Below are 20,627 nucleotides of genomic sequence, written 5' to 3' on the forward strand. Positions count from 1 at the left end.
GCTAGGGTTAGAGATCCGGTTAGGGTTCCGATTTGACCTAAGGTGAGGGTTTTGTTGAGGGCTAGGCTTAGAGATCCGGTTAGGGTTCCCTTTGGACCTAGGGTTAGGGTTAGGTTGAGGGCTAGTGTTAGAGATCCAGTTAGGGTTACGATGGGTCCTAGGGTTAGGGTTATTTTGAGGGATAGGTTTAGAGATCCTTTTAGGGTTACGATTGGACCTAGGGTTAGGGTTATGTTGAGGAATAGGGTTAGAGATCCGGTTATGGTTACGATTGGACCTAGGGTTAGGGTTATGTTGAAGGCTAGGGTTAGAGATCCGGTTAGGGTTCCGAATGGACCTAGGGTTAGGGTTATGTTGCGGGCTAGGGTAAGAGATCCGGTTAGGGTTCCGATTGGACCTAGGGTTAGGGTTTTGTTGAGGGCTAGGGTTAGAGATCAGGTTAGGGTTCCGATTGGACCTAGGGTTAGGGTTATGTTGAGAGCTACGGTTAGAGATCCGGTTAGGGTTCCGATTGGACCTAGGGTTAGGGTTATGTTGAGGGCTAGGGTTAGAAATCCGGTTAGGGTTCCGATTGGACCTAGGCTTAGGGTTATGTTGAGTGCTAGGGTTAGATATCCGGTTATGTTTCCGATTGGACCTAGGGTTACGGTTATTTTAAGGGCTAGGGTTAGAGATCAGGTTAGGGTTACGATTGGACCTAGGGTTAGGGTTACGTTGAGGGCTAGGGTTAGAGATCCGGGTATGGTTCTGATTGGATCTAGGGTTAGGGTTATGTTGAGGGCTAGTGTTAGAGATCCCGTTAGGGTTACGATTGGACCTAGGGTTAGGGATATGTTGAGGGATAGGGTTAGAGATCCGTTTAGGGTTACGATTGGACGTAGGGTTAGGGTTATGTTGAGGGCTAGGGTTAGAGATCCGGTTAGGGTTCCGATTGGACCTAGGGTTAGGGTTATGTAGAGGGCTAGTGTTAGAGATCCAGTTAGGGTTCCGATTGGAGCTAGGGTTAGGGTTATGTTGAGAGCTATGGATAGAGATCCGGTTAGGGTTCCGATTGGACCTAGGGTTAGGGTTATGTTGAGGGCTAGGGTTAGAGATCCGGTTAGCGTTACTATTGCATCTAGGGTTAGGGTCATGTTGAGGGATAGGGTTAGAGATACTTTTAGGGTTACGATTGGACCTAGGGTTAGGGTTATGTTGAGGGCTAAGGTTAGAGATACGGTTAGGGTTCCGATTGGACCTACGGTTAGGGTTATGTTGAGGGCTAGGCTTAGAGATCCGGTTAGGGTTCCAATTGGACCTAGGGTTAGGGTTATGTTGAGGGCTAGGGTTAGAGATCCGGTTACAGTTCCAATTGGACCTAGGGTTAGGGTTATGTTGAGGGCTAGGGTTAGAGATCCGGTTAGGGTTCCGATTGGACCTAGGGTTAGGGTTATGTTGAGGGATACGGTTAGAGATACTTTTAGGGTACGATTGGACCTAGGGTTAGGGTTATGTTGACGGCTAGGGTTAGAGATCCGAATAGGGTTCCAGTTGGAGCTAGGGTTAGGGTTATGTGTAGGGCTAGTGTTAGAGATCCGGTTAGGGTTAAGATTGGACCTAGGGTTAGGGATATGTTGAGGGATAGGTTAAGAGATCCGGTTAGGGTTACGATTGGACCTAGGGTTAGGGTTACGTTGAGGACTAGGGTTAGAGATCCATTTAGGGTTCCGATTGGACCTAGGGTTAGGGTTATGTTGAGGGCTAGGGTTAGAGATCCTGTTAAGGTTCCGAATGGACCTAGGGTTAGGGTTATGTTGAGGGCTAGGTATAGAGATCCAGTTAGGGTTCCGATTGGACCTAGGGTTAGGGTTATGTTGAGGGCTAGGATTAGCGATCCGGTTAGTGTTATGATTGGACCTAGGGTTAGGGTTACGTTGAGGGCTAGGGTTAGAGATCCGGTTAGGGTTCCGATTGGACCTAGGGTTAGGGTTATGTAGAGGGGTAGTGTTAGAGATCCCGTTAGGGTTACGATTGGACCTAGGGTTAGGGTTATGTTGATGGCTAGGTTTAGAGATCCAGTTAGGGTTCCGATTGGACCTCGCGTTAGGGTTATGTTGAGGGCTAGGGTTACAGATCAGGTTAGGGTTCCGATTGGACCTAGGGTTAGGGTTATATTGAGGGCTAGGGTTAGAGATCCAGTTAGGGTTCCGATTGGACATAGGGTGAGGGTTATGTTGAGGGCTAGGGTTAGAGATCCGGTTAGGGTTCCCTTTGGACCTAGGGTTAGCGTTAGGTTAAGGGCTAGTGTTATAGATCCAGTTAGGGTTCCAATTGGACCTAGGGTTAGGGTTATGTTGAGGGCTAGGCTTAGAGATCCGGTTAGGGTTCCGATTGGACCTAGGGTTAGTGTTATGTTGAGGGATAGGGTTAGAGATCCGGTTAGGGTTCCGATTTGACCTAAGGTGAGGGTTTTGTTGAGGGCTAGGCTTAGAGATCCGGTTAGGGTTCCCTTTGGTCCTAGGGTTAGGGTTAGGTTGAGGGCTAGTGTTAGAGATCCAGTTAGGGTTACGATGGGACCTAGGGTTAGGGTTATTTTGAGGGATAGGTTTAGAGATCCTTTTAGGGTTACGATTGGACCTAGGGTTAGGGTTATGTTGAGGGCTAGTCTTAGAGATCCGGTTATGGTTACGATTGAACCTAGGGTTAGGGTTATGTTGTAGGCTAGGGTTAGAGATCCGGTTAGGGTTCCGATTGGACCTAGGGTTAGGGTTTTGTTGAGGGCTAGGGTTAGAGATCAGGTTAGGGTTCCGTTGGACCTAGGGTTAGGGTTATGTTTAGGGCTAGGGTTAGAGATCCGGTTAGGGTTCCGTTGGACCTAGGGTTAGGGTTATGTTTAGGGCTAGGCTTAGAGATCCGGTTAGGGTTCCCATTGGACCTAGGGTTAATGTTAGGTTGAGGGCTAGTGTTAGAGATCCTGTTAGGGTTACGATTGGATCTAGGGTTAGGGTTATGTTGACGGCTATGGGTAGAGATCCGGATAGGGTTCCAATTGGACCTAGGGTTAGGCTTATGTGTAGGACTAGGGTTAGAGATCCGGTTAGGGTTACGATTGGACCTAGGGTTAGGGATATATTGAGGGATAGGGTTAGGGATCCGTTTAGGGTTACTATTGGACCTAGGGTTAGGGTTATGTTGAGGGCTAGGGTTAGAGATACGGTTAGGGTTCCGATTGGACCTAGGGTTAGTGGTATGTTAAGGGGTAGTGTTAGAGATCCGGTTAGGGTTACGATTGGAACTAGGGTTAGGGTTATGTTGAGGGCTAGGGTTAGAGATCCGGTTAGGGTTCCGATTGTACCTAGGGTTAGGGTTATTTTGAGGGCTAGGGTTAGAGTTCTGGTTAGGCTTACGATTGGACCTAGGGTTAGGGTTATGTTGAGGGCTAGGGTTAGAGATCCGGTAAGGGTTCCGATTGGACCTAGGGTTAGGGTTATGTTGAGGGCTAGGGTTAGAGATCCGGTTAGGGTTCCGATTGGACCTAGGGTTAGGGTTATGTTGAGGGCTAGGATTAGAGATCCGGTTAGGGTTCCGATTGGACCCAGGGTTAGGGTTATGTTGAGGGCTATGGTTAGAGATCCGGTTAGGGTTCCGAATGGACCTAGGGTTACGTTTATGTTGAGGGCTAGGGTTAGATATCCTGTTAGGGTTCCGATTGGACCTAGGGTTAGGGTTATGTTGAGGGCTAGGGTTAGCGATCCGGTTAGTGGTACGATGGGACCTAGGGTTAGGGTTCCGTTGAGGGCTAGGGTTAGAGATCCGGTTAGGGTTCCGATTGGACCTAGGGTTAGGGTTATGTAGAGGGCTAGGATTAGAGATCCGGTTAGTGTTACGATTGGACCTAGGGTTAGGGTTACGTTGAGGGCTAGGGTTAGAGATCCAGTTAGGGTTCCGATTGGACATAGGGTGAGGGTTATGTTGAGGGCTAGGGTTAGAGATCCTGTTAGGGTTCCCTTTGGACCTAGGGTTAGGGTTAGGTTAAGGGCTAGTGTTATAGATCCAGTTAGGGTTACGATTGGACTTAGGGTTAGGGTTATGTTGAGGGCTAGGGTTAGAGATCCAGTTAGGGTTCCGATTGGACCTAGGGTTAGGGTTATGTTGAGGGCTAGGTTTAGAGATCCAGTTAGGGTTCCGATTGGACCTAGGGTGAGGGTTATGTTGAGGGCTAGGGTTAGAGATCTGGTTAGGGTTCCCTTTGGACCTAGGGTTAGGGTTAGGTTAAGGGCTAGTGTTATAGATCCAGTTAGGGTTACGATTGGACCTAGGGTTAGGGTTATGTTGAGGGCTAGGGTTAGAGATCCGGTTAGGGTTCCGATTTGACCTAAGGTGAGGGTTTTGTTGAGGGCTAGGCTTAGAGATCCGGTTAGGGTTCCCTTTGGACCTAGGGTTAGGGTTAGGTTGAGGGCTAGTGTTAGAGATCCAGTTAGGGTTACGATGGGTCCTAGGGTTAGGGTTATTTTGAGGGATAGGTTTAGAGATCCTTTTAGGGTTACGATTGGACCTAGGGTTAGGGTTATGTTGAGGAATAGGGTTAGAGATCCGGTTATGGTTACGATTGGACCTAGGGTTAGGGTTATGTTGAAGGCTAGGGTTAGAGATCCGGTTAGGGTTCCGAATGGACCTAGGGTTAGGGTTATGTTGCGGGCTAGGGTAAGAGATCCGGTTAGGGTTCCGATTGGACCTAGGGTTAGGGTTTTGTTGAGGGCTAGGGTTAGAGATCAGGTTAGGGTTCCGATTGGACCTAGGGTTAGGGTTATGTTGAGAGCTACGGTTAGAGATCCGGTTAGGGTTCCGATTGGACCTAGGGTTAGGGTTATGTTGAGGGCTAGGGTTAGAAATCCGGTTAGGGTTCCGATTGGACCTAGGCTTAGGGTTATGTTGAGTGCTAGGGTTAGATATCCGGTTATGTTTCCGATTGGACCTAGGGTTACGGTTATTTTAAGGGCTAGGGTTAGAGATCAGGTTAGGGTTACGATTGGACCTAGGGTTAGGGTTACGTTGAGGGCTAGGGTTAGAGATCCGGGTATGGTTCTGATTGGATCTAGGGTTAGGGTTATGTTGAGGGCTAGTGTTAGAGATCCCGTTAGGGTTACGATTGGACCTAGGGTTAGGGATATGTTGAGGGATAGGGTTAGAGATCCGTTTAGGGTTACGATTGGACGTAGGGTTAGGGTTATGTTGAGGGCTAGGGTTAGAGATCCGGTTACGGTTCCGATTGGACCTAGGGTTAGGGTTATGTAGAGGGCTAGTGTTAGAGATCCAGTTAGGGTGCCGATTGGAGCTAGGGTTAGGGTTATGTTGAGAGCTAGGGATAGAGATCCGGTTAGGGTTCCGATTGGACCTAGGGTTAGGGTTATGTTGAGGGCTAGGGTTAGAGATCCGGTTAGCGTTACTATTGCATCTAGGGTTAGGGTCATGTTGAGGGATAGGGTTAGAGATACTTTTAGGGTTACGATTGGACCTAGGGTTAGGGTTATGTTGAGGGCTAAGGTTAGAGATACGGTTAGGGTTCCGATTGGACCTACGGTTAGGGTTATGTTGAGGGCTAGGCTTAGAGATCCGGTTAGGGTTCCAATTGGACCTAGGGTTAGGGTTATGTTGAGGGCTAGGGTTAGAGATCCGGTTACAGTTCCAATTGGACCTAGGGTTAGGGTTATGTTGAGGGCTAGGGTTAGAGATCCGGTTAGGGTTCCGATTGGACCTAGGGTTAGGGTTATGTTGAGGGATACGGTTAGAGATACTTTTAGGGTACGATTGGACCTAGGGTTAGGGTTATGTTGAGGGCTAGGGTTAGAAATCCGGTTAGGGTTCCGATTGGACCTAGGCTTAGGGTTATGTTGAGTGCTAGGGTTAGATATCCGGTTATGTTTCCGATTGGACCTAGGGTTACGGTTATTTTAAGGGCTAGGGTTAGAGATCAGGTTAGGGTTACGATTGGACCTAGGGTTAGGGTTACGTTGAGGGCTAGGGTTAGAGATCCGGGTATGGTTCTGATTGGATCTAGGGTTAGGGTTATGTTGAGGGCTAGTGTTAGAGATCCCGTTAGGGTTACGATTGGACCTAGGGTTAGGGATATGTTGAGGGATAGGGTTAGAGATCCGTTTAGGGTTACGATTGGACGTAGGGTTAGGGTTATGTTGAGGGCTAGGGTTAGAGATCCGGTTACGGTTCCGATTGGACCTAGGGTTAGGGTTATGTAGAGGGCTAGTGTTAGAGATCCAGTTAGGCTTCCGATTGGAGCTAGGGTTAGGGTTATGTTGAGAGCTAGGGATAGAGATCCGGTTAGGGTTCCGATTGGACCTAGGGTTAGGGTTATGTTGAGGGCTAGGGTTAGAGATCCGGTTAGCGTTACTATTGCATCTAGGGTTAGGGTCATGTTGAGGGATAGGGTTAGAGATACTTTTAGGGTTACGATTGGACCTAGGGTTAGGGTTATGTTGAGGGCTAAGGTTAGAGATACGGTTAGGGTTCCGATTGGACCTACGGTTAGGGTTATGTTGAGGGCTAGGCTTAGAGATCCGGTTAGGGTTCCAATTGGACCTAGGGTTAGGGTTATGTTGAGGGCTAGGGTTAGAGATCCGGTTACAGTTCCAATTGGACCTAAGGTTAGGGTTATGTTGAGGGCTAGGGTTAGAGATCCGGTTAGGGTTCCGATTGGACCTAGGGTTAGGGTTATGTTGAGGGATACGGTTAGAGATACTTTTAGGGTACGATTGGACCTAGGGTTAGGGTTATGTTGACGGCTAGGGTTAGAGATCCGAATAGGGTTCCAGTTGGAGCTAGGGTTAGGGTTATGTGTAGGGCTAGTGTTAGAGATCCGGTTAGGGTTAAGATTGGACCTAGGGTTAGGGATATGTTGAGGGATAGGTTAAGAGATCCGGTTAGGGTTACGATTGGACCTAGGGTTAGGGTTACGTTGAGGAATAGGGTTAGAGATCCGGTTAGGGTTCCAATTGGACCTAGGGTAGGGTTAGGTGTAGGGCTAGGGTTCGAGATCCGGGTATGGTTCTGATTGGATCTAGGGTTAGGGTTATGTTGAGGGCTAGTGTTAGAGATCCCGTTAGGGTTACGATTGGACCTAGGGTTAGGGATATGTTGAGGGATAGGGTTAGAGATCCGTTTAGGGTTACGATTGGACGTAGGGTTAGGTTTATGTTGAGGGCTAGGGTTAGAGATCGGGTTATGGTTACGATTGGACATAGGGTTAGGGTTATGTTGGAGTCTAGGGTTAGAGATCCCGTTAGGTTTCCCATAGGACCTAGGGTTAGGGTTATGTGGAGGGCTAGGGTTAAAGATCAGGTTAGGGTTCCGATTGGACCTACGGTTAGGGTTATGTTGAGGGCTAGGGTTAGAGATCCGGTTAGGGTTCCGATTAGACCTAGGGTTAGGGTTTTGTTGAGGGCTAGGGTTAGAGATCCGGTTAGGGTTACGATTGGACCTAGGGTTAGGGTTATGTTGAGGGCTAGGGTTAGAGATTCGCTTACGGTTCCGATTGACCTAGGGTTAGGGTTATGTAGAGGGCTAGTGTTAGAGATCCCGTTAGGGTTACGATTCGACCTAGGGTTAGGGTTATGTTGAGGGCTATGGATAGAGATCCGGTTAGGGTTCAGATTGAACCTAGGGTTAGGGTTATGTTGAGGGCTAGTGTTAGAGATCCGGTTACGGTTCCGATTGGACCTAGGGTTAGGGTTATGTAGAGGGCTAGTGTTAGAGATCCAGTTAGGGTACCGATTGGACCTAGGGTTAGGGTTATGTTGAGAGCTAGGGATAGAGATCCGGTTAGGGTTCCGATTGGACCTAGGGTTAGGGTTATGTTGAGGGCTAGGGTTATAGATACTTTTAGGGTTACGACTGGACCTAGGGTTAGGATTACGTTGAGGACTAGGGTTAGAGATCCTGTTAGGGTCCCGATTGGACCTAGGGTTAGGGTTATGTGTAGGGCTAGGGTTAGATATCCGGGTAGGGTTCCGATTGGATCTAGGGTTAGGGTTATGTTGAGGGCTAGTGTTAGAGATCCCGGCAGGGTTACGATTTGACCTAGGGTGAGGGATATGTTGAGGGCTAGGATTAGAGATCCGTTTAGGGTTCCGATTGGACATAGGGTGAGGATTATGTTGAGGGCTAGGGTTAGAGATCCGGTTAGGGTTCTGATTGGACCTAGGGTTAGGGTTATGTTGAGGGATAGGGTTAGAGATACTTTTAGGGTTACATTTGGACCTATTGTTAGGGTAATGTTGATGGCTAGGGACAGAGTTCCGGATAGGGTTCCAATTGGACCTAGGGTTAGGCTTATGTGTACGGCTAGGGTTAGAGATTCGGGTAGGCTTCCGATTGGACCCAGGGTTAGGATAATGTTCTGGGCTAGGGTTAGATATCCGGTTAGGGTTCCGATTGGACCTAGGTTTAGGGTTATGTTGAGAGCGAGGGTTAGAGTTCCGGATAGGGTTCCGATTGGACCTAGGGTTAGGGTTATGTTAAGGGCTAGGTTTAGAGATCCGGTTAGGGTTACGATTGGACCTAGGGTTAGGGTTATGTTGAGGGCTAGGGTTAGAGATCCGGTTAGGGTTCCGATTGGACCTAGGGTTAGGGTTATGTTGAGGGATACGGTTAGAGATACTTTTAGGGTACGATTGGACCTAGGGTTAGGGTTATGTTGACGGCTAGGGTTAGAGATCCGAATAGGGTTCCAGTTGGAGCTAGGGTTAGGGTTATGTGTAGGGCTAGTGTTAGAGATCCGGTTAGGGTTAAGATTGTACCTAGGGTTAGGGATATGTTGAGGGATAGGTTAAGAGATCCGGTTAGGGTTACGATTGGACCTAGGGTTAGGGTTACGTTGAGGACTAGGGTTAGAGATCCGGTTAGGGTTCCAATTGGACCTAGGGTAGGGTTAGGTGTAGGGCTAGGGTTAGAGATCCGGGTATGGTTCTGATTGGATCTAGGGTTAGGGTTATGTTGAGGGCTAGTGTTAGAGATCCCGTTAGGGTTACGATTGGACCTAGGGTTAGGGATATGTTGAGGGATAGGGTTAGAGATCCGTTTAGGGTTACGATTGGACGTAGGGTTAGGTTTATGTTGAGGGCCAGAGTTAGAGATCGGGTTATGGTTACGATTGGACATAGGGTTAGGGTTATGTTGGAGTCTAGGGTTAGAGATCCCGTTAGGTTTCCCATTGGACCTAGGGTTAGGGTTATGTTGAGGGCTAGGGTTAGAGATCCGGTTAGGGTTCCGATTAGACCTAGGGTTAGGGTTTTGTTGAGGGCTCTGGTTAGAGATCCGGTTAGGGTTACGATTGGACCTAGGGTTAGGGTTATGTTGAGGGCTAGGGTTAGAGATTCGCTTACGGTTCCGATTTGACCTAGGGTTATGGTTATGTAGAGGGCTAGTGTTAGAGATCCCGTTAGGGTTACGATTCGACCTAGGGTTAGGGTTATGTTGAGGGCTATGGATAGAGATCCGGTTAGGGTTCAGATTGAACCTAGGGTTAGGGTTATGTTGAGGGCTAGGGTTAGAGATCCGGTTACGGTTCTGATTGGACCTAGGGTTAGGGTTATGTAGAGGGCTAGTGTTAGAGATCCAGTTAGGGTTCCGATTGGACCTAGGGTTAGGGTTATATTGAGAGCTAGTGTTAGAGATCCGGTTAGGGTTTCGATTGGACCTAGGGTTAGGGATATGTTGAGGGATAGGAGTAGAGATCGGTTTAGGGTTACGATTGGACCTAGGGTTAGGGTTACGTGGAGGGCTAGGGTAAGAGATCCGGTTAGGGATCCGATTGGACCTAGGGTTAGGGTTATGTTGAGGACTCGGTTTAGAGATCCGGTTAGGGTTGCGATTGCACCTAGCGTTAGGGTTATGTTGAGGGCTGGGGTTAGAGAGACGGTTAGTGTTACGATTGGACCTAGGGTTAAGGTCATGTTGAGGGCTAGGGTTAGATAGACGGTTAGGGTTACGATTCGACCTAGGCTTAGGCTTATGTTGAGGGCTAAGGTTAGAGATCCGGTTAGGGTTAAGATTGGACCTAGGGTAAGGGTTATGTTGAGGGCTAGGTTTAGGATTCCGGTTAAGGTTGCTATTGGACCTAGCGTTAGGGTTACGTTGAGGGTAGGGTTAGAGAGACTGTTAGGGTTACGATTGGACCTAGGGTAAGGGTGACGTTGAGGGCTAGGGTTAGACAGTCGGTTAGGGTTGCTATTGGACCTAGGGTTAGCGTCATGTTGAGGGCTATGGTTAGAGATCCGGTTAGGGTTACGATTGGACCTAGGGTTAGGGTTATGATGAGGGCTAGGGTTAGAGATCCGGTTACTGTTACGATTGGACCTAGGGTTAGGGTTAAGTTGAGGGCTAGGTTTAGAGATCCGGTTATGGTATGATTTGACCTATTGTTAGGGTTATGTTGCGGGCTAGGGTTAGAGAGACTGTTAGGGTTGTGATTGGACCTAGGGTTAGGGTTACGTTGAGGGCTAGGGTTAGAGACACGGTTAGGGTTACAATTGGAGTTAGGGTTAGGATTATGTTGAGGGCTAGGGTAAGAGATCCGGTTAGGGTTGCGAGTGGACCTAGGGTTAGTGTTACGTTGAGGTCTAGGGTTAGAGATCCTGTTAGTGTTACGATTGGACCTAGGGTTAGGGTTATGTTGAGGGCTAGGGTTAGAGATCCGGTAAGGATTACGATTGGACCTAAGGTTAGGGTTATGTTGAGGGCTAGGGTTAGAGATCTGGTTACTGTTACCATTGGACCTAGGGTTAGGGTTATGTTGAGGGCTAGGGTTAGACATCCGGTTAGGGTTCCGATTGGACCTAGGGTTAGGGTAATGTTGAGGGCTAGGGTTTGAGATCCGCTTATGGTTACGATTGGTCCTAGGGTTAGGGTTATGTTGAGGGCTAGGGTGAGAGATCCGGTTAGGGTTACGATTGGACCTAGGGTTAGGGTTATGTTGAGGGCTAGGGTGAGAGATCCGGTTAGGGTTACGATTGGACCTAGGGTTAGGGTTATGTTGAGGGCTAGGTTAGAGATCCGGTTAGGGTTCCAATTGGACCTAGGGTTAGGGTTATGTTGAGGGCTAAGGTTAGAGATCCGGTTAGGGTTCCGATTGGACATAGGGGTAGGGTTATGTTGAGGTATAGGGTTATAGATACTTTTAGGGTTACGACTGGACCTAGGGTTAGGATTACGTTGAGGACTAGGGTTAGAGATCCTGTTAGGGTTCCGATTGGACCTAGGGTTAGGGTTATGTGTAGGGCTAGGGTTAGATATCCGGGTAGGGTTCCGATTGGATCTAGGGTTAGGGTTATGTTGAGGGCTAGTGTTAAAGATCCCGGCAGGGTTACGATTTGACCTAGGGTGTGGGATATGTTGAGGGCTAGGATTAGAGATCCGTTTAGGGTTCCGATTGGCATTGGGTTAGGATTATGTTGAGGGCTAGGGTTAGAGATCCGGTTAGGGTTCCGATTGGACCTAGGGTTAGGGATATGTTGAGGGCTAGGGTTAGAGATCCGGTTAGGGTTCTGATTGGACCTAGGGTTAGGGTTATGTTGAGGGATAGGGTTAGAGATACTTTTAGGGTTACATTTGGACCTAGTGTTAGGGTTATGTTGATGGCTAGGGATAGAGTTCCGGATAGGGTTCCAATTGGAACTAGGGTTAGGCTTATGTGTACGGCTAGGGTTAGAGATCCGGGTAGGCTTCCGATTGGACCCAGGGTTAGGATAATGTTCTGGGCTACGGTTAGATATCCGGTTAGGGTTCCGATTGGACCTAGGTTTAGGGTTATGTTGAGAGCGAGGGTTAGAGTTCCGGTTAGGGTTCCGATTGGACCTAGGGTTAGGGTTATGTTAAGGGCTAGGTTTAGAGATCCGGTTAGGGTTACGATTGGACCTAGGGTTAGGGTTATGTTGAGGGCTAGGTTTAGAGATCCGGTTAGGGATACGATTGGACCTAGGGTTATGGTTATGTTGAGGGCTAGGGTTAGAGATCCGGTTAGGGTTCCGATTGGACCTAGGGTTAGGGATATGTTGAGGACTAGGGTTAGAGATCCGGTTAGGGTTCCGATTGGACCTAGGATTAGGGTAATGTTGAGGGCTAGGGTTAGAGATCCGGTTATGGTTCCGATTGGACCTAGCGTTAGGGTTATTTTGAGGGCTAGGGTCAGAGATCAGGTTAGAGTTCCGATTGGACCTAGGGTTAGGGTTATGTTGAGGGCTAGTGTTAGAGATCCGGTTAGGGTTCCGATTGGACCTAGGGTTAGGGTTATGTTGAGGGCTAGGGTTAGAGATCCGGTTAGGGTTCCGATTGAACCTAGGGTTAGGGTTATGTAGAGGGCTAGGTTTAGAGATCCAGTTAGGGCTCCGATTATACCTAGGGTTAGGGTTATGTTGAGGGCTAGGGTTACACATCCGGTTAGGGTTCCGATTCGACCTAGGGTTAGTGTTACGTTGAGGTCTAGTGTTAGAGATCCTGTTAGTGTTACGACTGGACCTAGGGTTAGGGTCATGTTGAGGGCTAGAGTTAGAGATCCGGTTATGGTTACGATTGGACCTAGCGTTAGGGTTATTTTGAGGGCTAGGGTCAGAGATCCGGTTAGAGTTCCGATTGGACCTAGGCTTAGGGTTATGTTGAGGGCTAGTGTTAGAGATCCGGTTAGGGTTCCGATTGGACCTAGGGTTAGGGTTATGTTGAGGGCTAGGGTTAGAGATCCGGTTAGGGTTCCGAATGGACCTAGGGTTATGGTAATGTTGAGGGCTAGGGTTAGAGATCCGGTTATGGTTCCGATTGGACCTAGCGTTAGGGTTATTTTGAGGGCTAGGGTTAAGATCCGGTTAGGGTTCCGATTGGACCTAGGGTTAGGGTTATGTTGAGGGCTAGGGTTAGAGATCCGGTTAGGGTTGCGATTGGACCTAGGGTTAGGGTTATGTTGAGGGATAGGGTTAGAGATACTTTTAGGGTTACGATTGGACTTAGGGTTAGGGTTATTTTGACGGCTAGGGTTAGAGATCCGGTAAGGATTACGATTGGACCTAAGGTTAGGGTTATGTTGAGGGCTAGGGTTAGAGATCTGGTTACTGTTACCATTGGACCTAGGGTTAGGGTTATGTTGAGGGCTAGGTTTAGATCCGGTTAGGTTATGATTTGACCTAGGGTTAGTGTTATGTTGAGGGCTAAGGTTAGAGAGAGGGTTAGGGTTACAATTGGACCTAGGGTTAGGGTTATGTTGAGGGATAGGGTTAGAGATACTTTTAGGGTTACGACTGGACCTAGGGTTAGGATTACGTTGAGGATTAGGGTTAGAGATCCTGTTAGGGTTCCGATTGGACCTAGGGTTAGGGTTATGTGTAGGGCTAGGGTGAAAGATCCGGGAAGGGTTCCGATTGAACCTAGGGTTAGAGTTATGTTGAGGGCTAGGGTGAGAGATCCGGTTAGGGTTCCGATTGGACCTAGGGTTTGTGTTACGTTGAGGTCTAGGGTTAGAGATCCTGTTCGTGTTAGGATTGGACCTAGGGTTAGGGTCATGTTGAGAGATAGGGTTAGAGATCCTGTTAGGATTACGATTGGACCTAGCGTTAGGTTTATGTTGAGGGCTAGGGTTAGAGATCCGGTTAGGATTACGATTGGACCTAAGGTTAGGGTTATGTTGAGGGCTAGGTTTAGATCCGGTTAGGGTATGATTTGACCTAGGGTTAGTGTTATGTTGAGGGCTAAGGTTAGAGAGACGGTTAGGGTTACAATTGGACCTAGGGTTAGATTTACATGGAGGGCTAAGGTAAGAGATCCCATTAGGGTTGCAATTGGACCTAGGGTTAGGGTTATGTTGAGGGCTAGGGTTAGAGATCCGGTTAGGGTTCCGATTGGACGTACGGTTAGGGTTTTGTTGAGGGCTAGGGTTAGAGATCCGGTTAGGGTTCCGATTGGACCTAGGCTTAGGGTTATGTTGAGGGCTAGGGATAGAGTTCCGGATAGGGTTCCAATTGGACCTAGGGTTAGGGTTATGTTGAGAGCGAGGGTTAGAGTTCCGGTTAGGGTTCCGATTGGACCTAGGGTTAGGGTAATGTTGAGGGCTAGGGTTATAGATCCGGTTATAGTTACGATTGGACCTAGGGTTAGGGTTATGTTGAGGGCTACGGTTAGAGATCCGGTTTGGGTTCCGATTGGACCTAGGGTTAGGGTTATGTTGAGGGCTAGGGTTAGAGATACTTTTAGGGTTACGATTCGACCTAGGGTTAGGGTTACGTTGAGGACTAGGGTTAGAGATCCGGTTAGGGTTCCGATTGGACCTAGGGTTAGGGTTATGTTGAGGGCTAGGTTTAGAGATCCGGTTATGGTTACGATTGGACCTAGGGTTAGGGTTATGTTGGGGGCTAGTGTTAGAGATCCGGTTAGGGTTCCGATTGGACCTAGGGTTAGGGTTATGTTGAGGGCTATGGTTAGAGATCCGGTTAGGGTTCCGTTGGACGTAGGGTTAGGGTTATGTTGAGGGCTAGGATTAGAGATCCGTTTAGGTTTCCGATTGGACCTAGGGTTAGGGTTATGTTGAGGGCTAGGTTTAGAGATCCGGTTAGGGTTCCGATTGGACCTAGGGTTAGGGTTATGTTGAGGGCTAGGTTTAGAGATCCGGTTAGGGTTCGGATTGGACCTAGGGTTAGGGTTATGTTGAGGGCTAGGATTAGAGATGCGGTTAGGGTTCCGATTGGACCTAGGGTTAGGGTTATGTTGAGGGCTAGGATTAGAGATCCGGTTAGGGTTCCGATTGGACATAGGGTTAGGGTTATGTTGAGGGGTAGGGTTAGAGATCCTGTTAGGGTTCCGATTGGACCTAGTGTTAGGGTTATGTTGTGGGCTAGGGTTAGAGATCCGGTTAGGGTTCTGATTGGACCTAGGGTTAGGGTTATGTTGAGGGCTAGGGTTAGAGATCCGGTTAGGGTTCCGATTTGACCTAGGGTTAGGGCTATGTTGAGCGATAGGTTTAGAGATACTTTTAGGGTTACATTTGGACCTAGGGTTAGGGTTATGTTGACGGCTAGGGATAGAGTTCCGGATAGGGTTCCAATTGGACCTAGGGTTAGGCTTATGTGTAGGGCTAGGGTTAGAGATCCGGGTAGGTTTCCGATTGGACCCAGGGTTAGGGTTATGTTGAGGGCTAGTGTTACAGATCCGGATAGGGTTACGATTGGACCTAGGGTTAGGGATATGTTGAGGGATAGGGTTAGAGATCCGTTTAGGGTTACGATTGGACCTACCGTTAGGGTTATGTTGAGGGCTAGGGTTAGAGATCCGGTTAGTGTTCCGATTGTACCTAGGGTAGTGGTATGTTAAGGGCTAGTGTTAGAGATCCGGTTAGGGTTACGATTGGACCTAGGCTTAGGATCATGTTCAGGGCTAGGGGTAGATATCCGGTTAGGGTTCCGATTGGACCTAGGTTTAGGGTTATGTTGAGAGCGAGGGTTATAGTTCCGGTTAGGGTTCCGATTGGACCTAGGGTTAGAGTTTTGTTAAGGGCTAGGGTTAGAGATCCGGTTAGGGTTCCGATTGGACATAGGGTTAGGGTTATGTTGAGGGCTAGTGTTAGAGATCCGGTTAGGGTTCCGATTGGACCTAGGGTTAGGATTATGTTGAGGGCTAGGGTTAGAGATCCGGTTAGCGTTACTATTGCACCTAGGGTTAGGGTTATGTTGAGGGATAGGGTTAGAGATACATTTGGGGTTACGATTGGACCTAGGGTTAGGGTTATGTTGACGGCTAGGGATAGAGATCCGGATAGGGTTCCAATTGGACCTAGGGTTAGGCTTATGTCTAGGGCTAGGGTTAGAGATCCGGTTAGGGTTCCGATTGGACCTAGGGTTAGTGTTATGTTGAGGGCTAGTGTTAGAGATCCGGTTAGGGTTACGATTGGACCTAGGGTTAGGGATATGTTGAGGGATAGGGTTAGAGATCCGTTTAGGGTTACGATTGGACCTAGGGTTAGGGTTATGTTGAGGGCTAGGGTTAGAGATCCGGTTAGGGTTCCGATTGGACATAGGGTTAGGATTATGTTGAGGGCTAGGGTTAGAGATCCGGGTAGGGTTCCGATTGGACCCAGGGTTAGGGTTAGGTTGAGGGCCAGTGTTAGAGATCCGGTCAGGGTTACGATTGGACCTAGGGTTAGGGATATGTTGAGGGATTGGGTTAGAGATCCGTTTAGGGTTACGATTGGACCTAGCGTTAGGGTTATGTTGAGGGCTAGGGTTAGAGATCCGGTTAGTGTTCCGATTGTACCTAGGGTAGTGGTATGTTAAGGGCTAGTGTTCGAGATCCGGATAGGGTTACGATTGGACCTAGGGTTAGGATCATGTTCAGGGCTAGGGTTAGATATCCGGTTAGGGTTCCGATTGGACCTAGGTTTAGGGTTATGCTGAGAGCGAGGGTTAGAGTTCCGGTTAGGGTTGCGATTGGACCTATGGTTAGGGTTATGTTGAGGGCTAGGGTTAGAGATCCGGTTAGGGATACGATTGGACCTAGGTTTAGGGTTATGTTGAGGGCTAGGGTTAGAGATCCGGTTTGGGTTACGATTGGACCTAGGGTTAGGGTTATGTTGAGGGCTAGGGTTAGAGATCCGGTTAGGGATACGATTGGACCTAGGGTTAGGGTTATGTTGAGGGCTAGGGTTAGAGATCCAGTTAGGGTTCCGATTTTACCTAGGGTTAGGGTTATGTTGAGGGCTAGGGTTACAGATCCGGTTAGGGTTCCGATTCGACCTAGGGTTAGTGTTACGTTGAGGTCTAGTGTTAGAGATCCTGTTAGTGTTACGATTTGACCTAGGGTTAGGGTCACGTTGAGGGGTAGGGTTACAGATCCGGTTAGGGTTCCGATTCGACCTAGGGTTAGTGTTACGTTGAGGTCTAGTGTTAGAGATCCTGTTAGTGTTACGATTGGACCAAGGGTTAGGGTTATGTTGAGGGTTAGGGTTAGAGATCTGGTTACTGTTACCATTGGACCTAGGGTTAGGGTTATGTTGAGGGCTAGGTTTAGATCCGGTTAGGGTATGATATGACCTAGGGTTAGTGTTATGTTGAGGGCTAAGGTTAGAGAGACGGTTAGGGTTACAATTGGACCTAGGGTTAGATTTACATGGAGGGCTAAGGTAAGAGATCCCGTTAGGGTTGCAATTGGACCTAGGGTTAGGGTTATGTTGAGGGCTAGGGTTAGAGATCCGGTTTGGGTTACGATTGGACGTACGGTTAGGGTTTTGTTGAGGGCTAGGGTTAGAGATCCGGTTAGGGTTCCGATTGGACCTAGGGTTAGGGTTATGTTGAGGGCTAGGGATAGAGTTCCGGATAGGGTTCCAATTGGACCTAGGGTTAGGGTTATGTTGAGAGCGAGGGTTAGAGTTCCGGTTAGGGTTCCGATTGGACCTAGGGTTAGGGTAATGTTGAGGGCTAGGGTTATAGATCCGGTTATAGTTACGATTGGACCTAGGGTTAGGGTTATGTTGAGGGCTACGGTTAGAGATCCGGTTTGGGTTCCGATTGGACCTAGGGTTAGGGTTATGTTGAGGGCTAGGGTTAGAGATCCGGTTATGGTTCCGATTGGACCTAGGGTTAGGGTTATGTTGAGAGCGAGGGTTAGAGTTCCGGTTAGGGTTCCGATTGGACCTAGGGTTAGGGTTATGTTAAGGGCTAGGGTTAGAGATCCGGTTAGGGATACGATTGGACCTAGGGTTAGGGTTATGTTGAGGGCTAGGGTTAGAGATCTGGTTAGGGTTCCGATTGGACCTAGGGTTAGGGTTATGTTGAGGGATAGGCTTAGAGATACTTTTAGGGTTACGATTCGACCTAGGGTTAGGGTTACGTTGAGGACTAGGGTTAGAGATCCGGTTAGGGTTCCGATTCGACCTAGGGTTTAGGGTTATGTTGAGGGCTAGGTTTAGAGATCCGGTTAGGGTTCCGATTGGACCTAGGGTTAGGGTTATGTTGAGGGCTAGGTTTAGAGATCCGGTTAGGGTTCCGATTGGACCTAGGGTTAGGGTTATGTTGAGGGCTAGGATTAGAGATGCGGTTAGGGTTCCGATTGGACCTAGGTTTAGGGTTATGTTGAGGGCTAGGATTAGAGATCCGGTTAGGGTTCCGATTGGACATAGGGTTAGGGTTATGTTGAGGGGTAGGGTTAGAGATCCTGTTAGGGTTCCGATTGGACCTAGTGTTAGGGTTATGTTGAGGGCTAGGATTAGAGATCCGTTTAGGGCTCCGATTGGACCTAGGGTTAGGGTTATGTTGAGGGCTAGGGTTAGAGATCCGGTTAGGGTTCCGATTGGACCTAGGGTTAGGGTTATGTTGAGGGCTAGGGTTAGAGATCCGTTTAGGGTTCCGATTGGACCTAGGGTTAGGGTTATGTTGAGGGCTAGGGTTAGAGATCCGGTTAGGGTTCCGATTGGACCTAGGGTTAGGGCTATGTTGAGGGATAGGTTTAGAGATACTTTTAGGGTTACATTTGGACCTAGGGTTAGGGTTATGTTGACGGCTAGGGATAGAGTTCCGGATAGGGTTCCAATTGGACCTAGGGTTAGGCTTATGTGTAGGGCTAGGGTTAGAGATCCGGGTAGGTTTCCGATTGGACCCAGGGTTAGGGTTATGTTGAGGGCTAGTGTTAGAGATCCGGATAGGGTTACTATTGGACCTAGGGTTAGGGATATGTTGAGGGATAGGGTTAGAGATCCGTTTAGGGTTACGATTGGACCTACCGTTAGGGTTATGTTGAGGGCTAGGGTTCGAGATCCGGTTAGTGTTCCGATTGTACCTAGGGTAGTGGTATGTTAAGGGCTAGTGTTAGAGATCCGGTTAGGGTTATGATTGGACCTAGGCTTAGGATCATGTTCAGGGCTAGGGTTAGATATCCGGTTAGGGTTCCGATTGGACCTAGGTTTAGGGTTACGTTGAGAGCGAGGGTTAGAGTTCCGGTTAGGGTTCCGATTGGACCTAGGGTTAGAGTTATGTTAAGGGCTAGGGTTAGAGATCCGGTTAGGGTTCCGATTGGACATAGGGTTAGTGTTATGTTGAGAGCTAGGGTTAGAGATCCGGTTAGGGTTCCGATTGGACCTAGGGTTAGGATTATGTTGAGGGCTAGGGTTAGAGATCCGGTTAGCGTTACTATTGCACCTAGGGTTAGGGTTATGTTGAGGGATAGGGTTAGAGATACATTTAGGATTACGATTGGACCTAGGGTTAGGGTTATGTTGACGGCTAGGGATAGAGTTCCGGGTAGGGTTCCAATTGGACCTAGGGTTAGGCTTATGTCTAGGGCTAGGGTTAGAGATCCGGTTAGGGTTCCGATTGGACCTAGGGTTAGGGTTATGTTGGGGGCTAGTGTTAGAGATCCGGTTAGGGTTACGATTGGACCTAGGGTTAGGGATATGTTGAGGGATAGGGTTAGAGATCCGTTTAGGGTTACGATTGGACCTAGGGTTAGGGTTATGTTGAGGGCTCGGGTTAGAGATCCGGTTAGGGTTCCGATTGGACATAGGGTTAGGATTATGTTGAGGGCTAGGGTTAGAGATCCGGGTAGGGTTCCGATTGGACCCAGGGTTAGGGTTAGGGTGAGGGCCAGTGTTAGAGATCCGGTCAGGGTTACAATTGGACCTAGGGTTAGGGATATGTTGAGGGATTGGGTTAGAGATCCGTTTAGGGTTACGATTGGACCTAGCGTTAGGGTTATGTTGAGGGCAAGGGTTAGAGATCCGGTTAGTGTTCCGATTGTACCTAGGGTAGTGGTATGTTAAGGGCTAGTGTTAGAGATCCGGATAGGGTTACGATTGGACCTAGGGTTAGGATCATGTTCAGGGCTAGGGTTAGATATCCGGTTAGGGTTCCGATTGGACCTAGGTTTAGGGTTATGCTGAGAGCGAGGGTTAGAGTTCCGGTTAGGGTTGCGATTGGACCTATGGTTAGGGTTATGTTGAGGGCTAGGGTTAGAGATCCGGTTAGGGATACGATTGGACCTAGGTTTAGGGTTATGTTGAGGGCTAGGGTTAGAGATCCGGTTTGGGTTTCGATTGGAACTAGGGTTAGGGTTATGTTGAGGGCTAGGGTTAGAGATCCGGTTAGGGATACGATTGGACCTAGGGTTAGGGTTATGTTGAGGGCTAGGGTTAGAGATCCGGTTAGAGTTCCCATTGGACCTAGGGTTAGGGTTATGTTGAGGGCTAGCTTTAGAGATCCGGTTAGGGTTCCGATTGGACCTAGGGTTAGGGTTATGTTGAGGGCTAGGTTTAGAGATCCGGTTAGGGTTCCGATTGGACCTAGGGTTAGGGTTATGTTGAGGGCTAGGTTTAGAGATCCGGTTAGGGTTCCGATTGGACCTAGGGTTAGGGTTATGTTGAGGGCTAGGATTAGAGATCCGTTTAGGGTTCCGATTGGACCTAGGGTTAGGGTTATGTTGAGGGCTAGGGTTAGAGATCCGGTTAGGGTTCCGATTGGACATAGGGTTAGGGTTATGTTGAGGGGTAGGGTTAGAGATCCTGTTAGGGTTCCGATTTGACCTAGTGTTAGGGTTATGTTGAGGGCTAGGATTAGAGATCCGTTTAGGGCTCCGATTGGACCTAGGGTTAGGGTTATGTTGAGGGCTAGGGTTAGAGA

This window comes from Miniopterus natalensis, chromosome 8, assembly GCF_054644295.1.
Source record: "Miniopterus natalensis isolate mMinNat1 chromosome 8, mMinNat1.hap1, whole genome shotgun sequence".
Taxonomy (NCBI): domain Eukaryota; kingdom Metazoa; phylum Chordata; class Mammalia; order Chiroptera; family Miniopteridae; genus Miniopterus; species Miniopterus natalensis.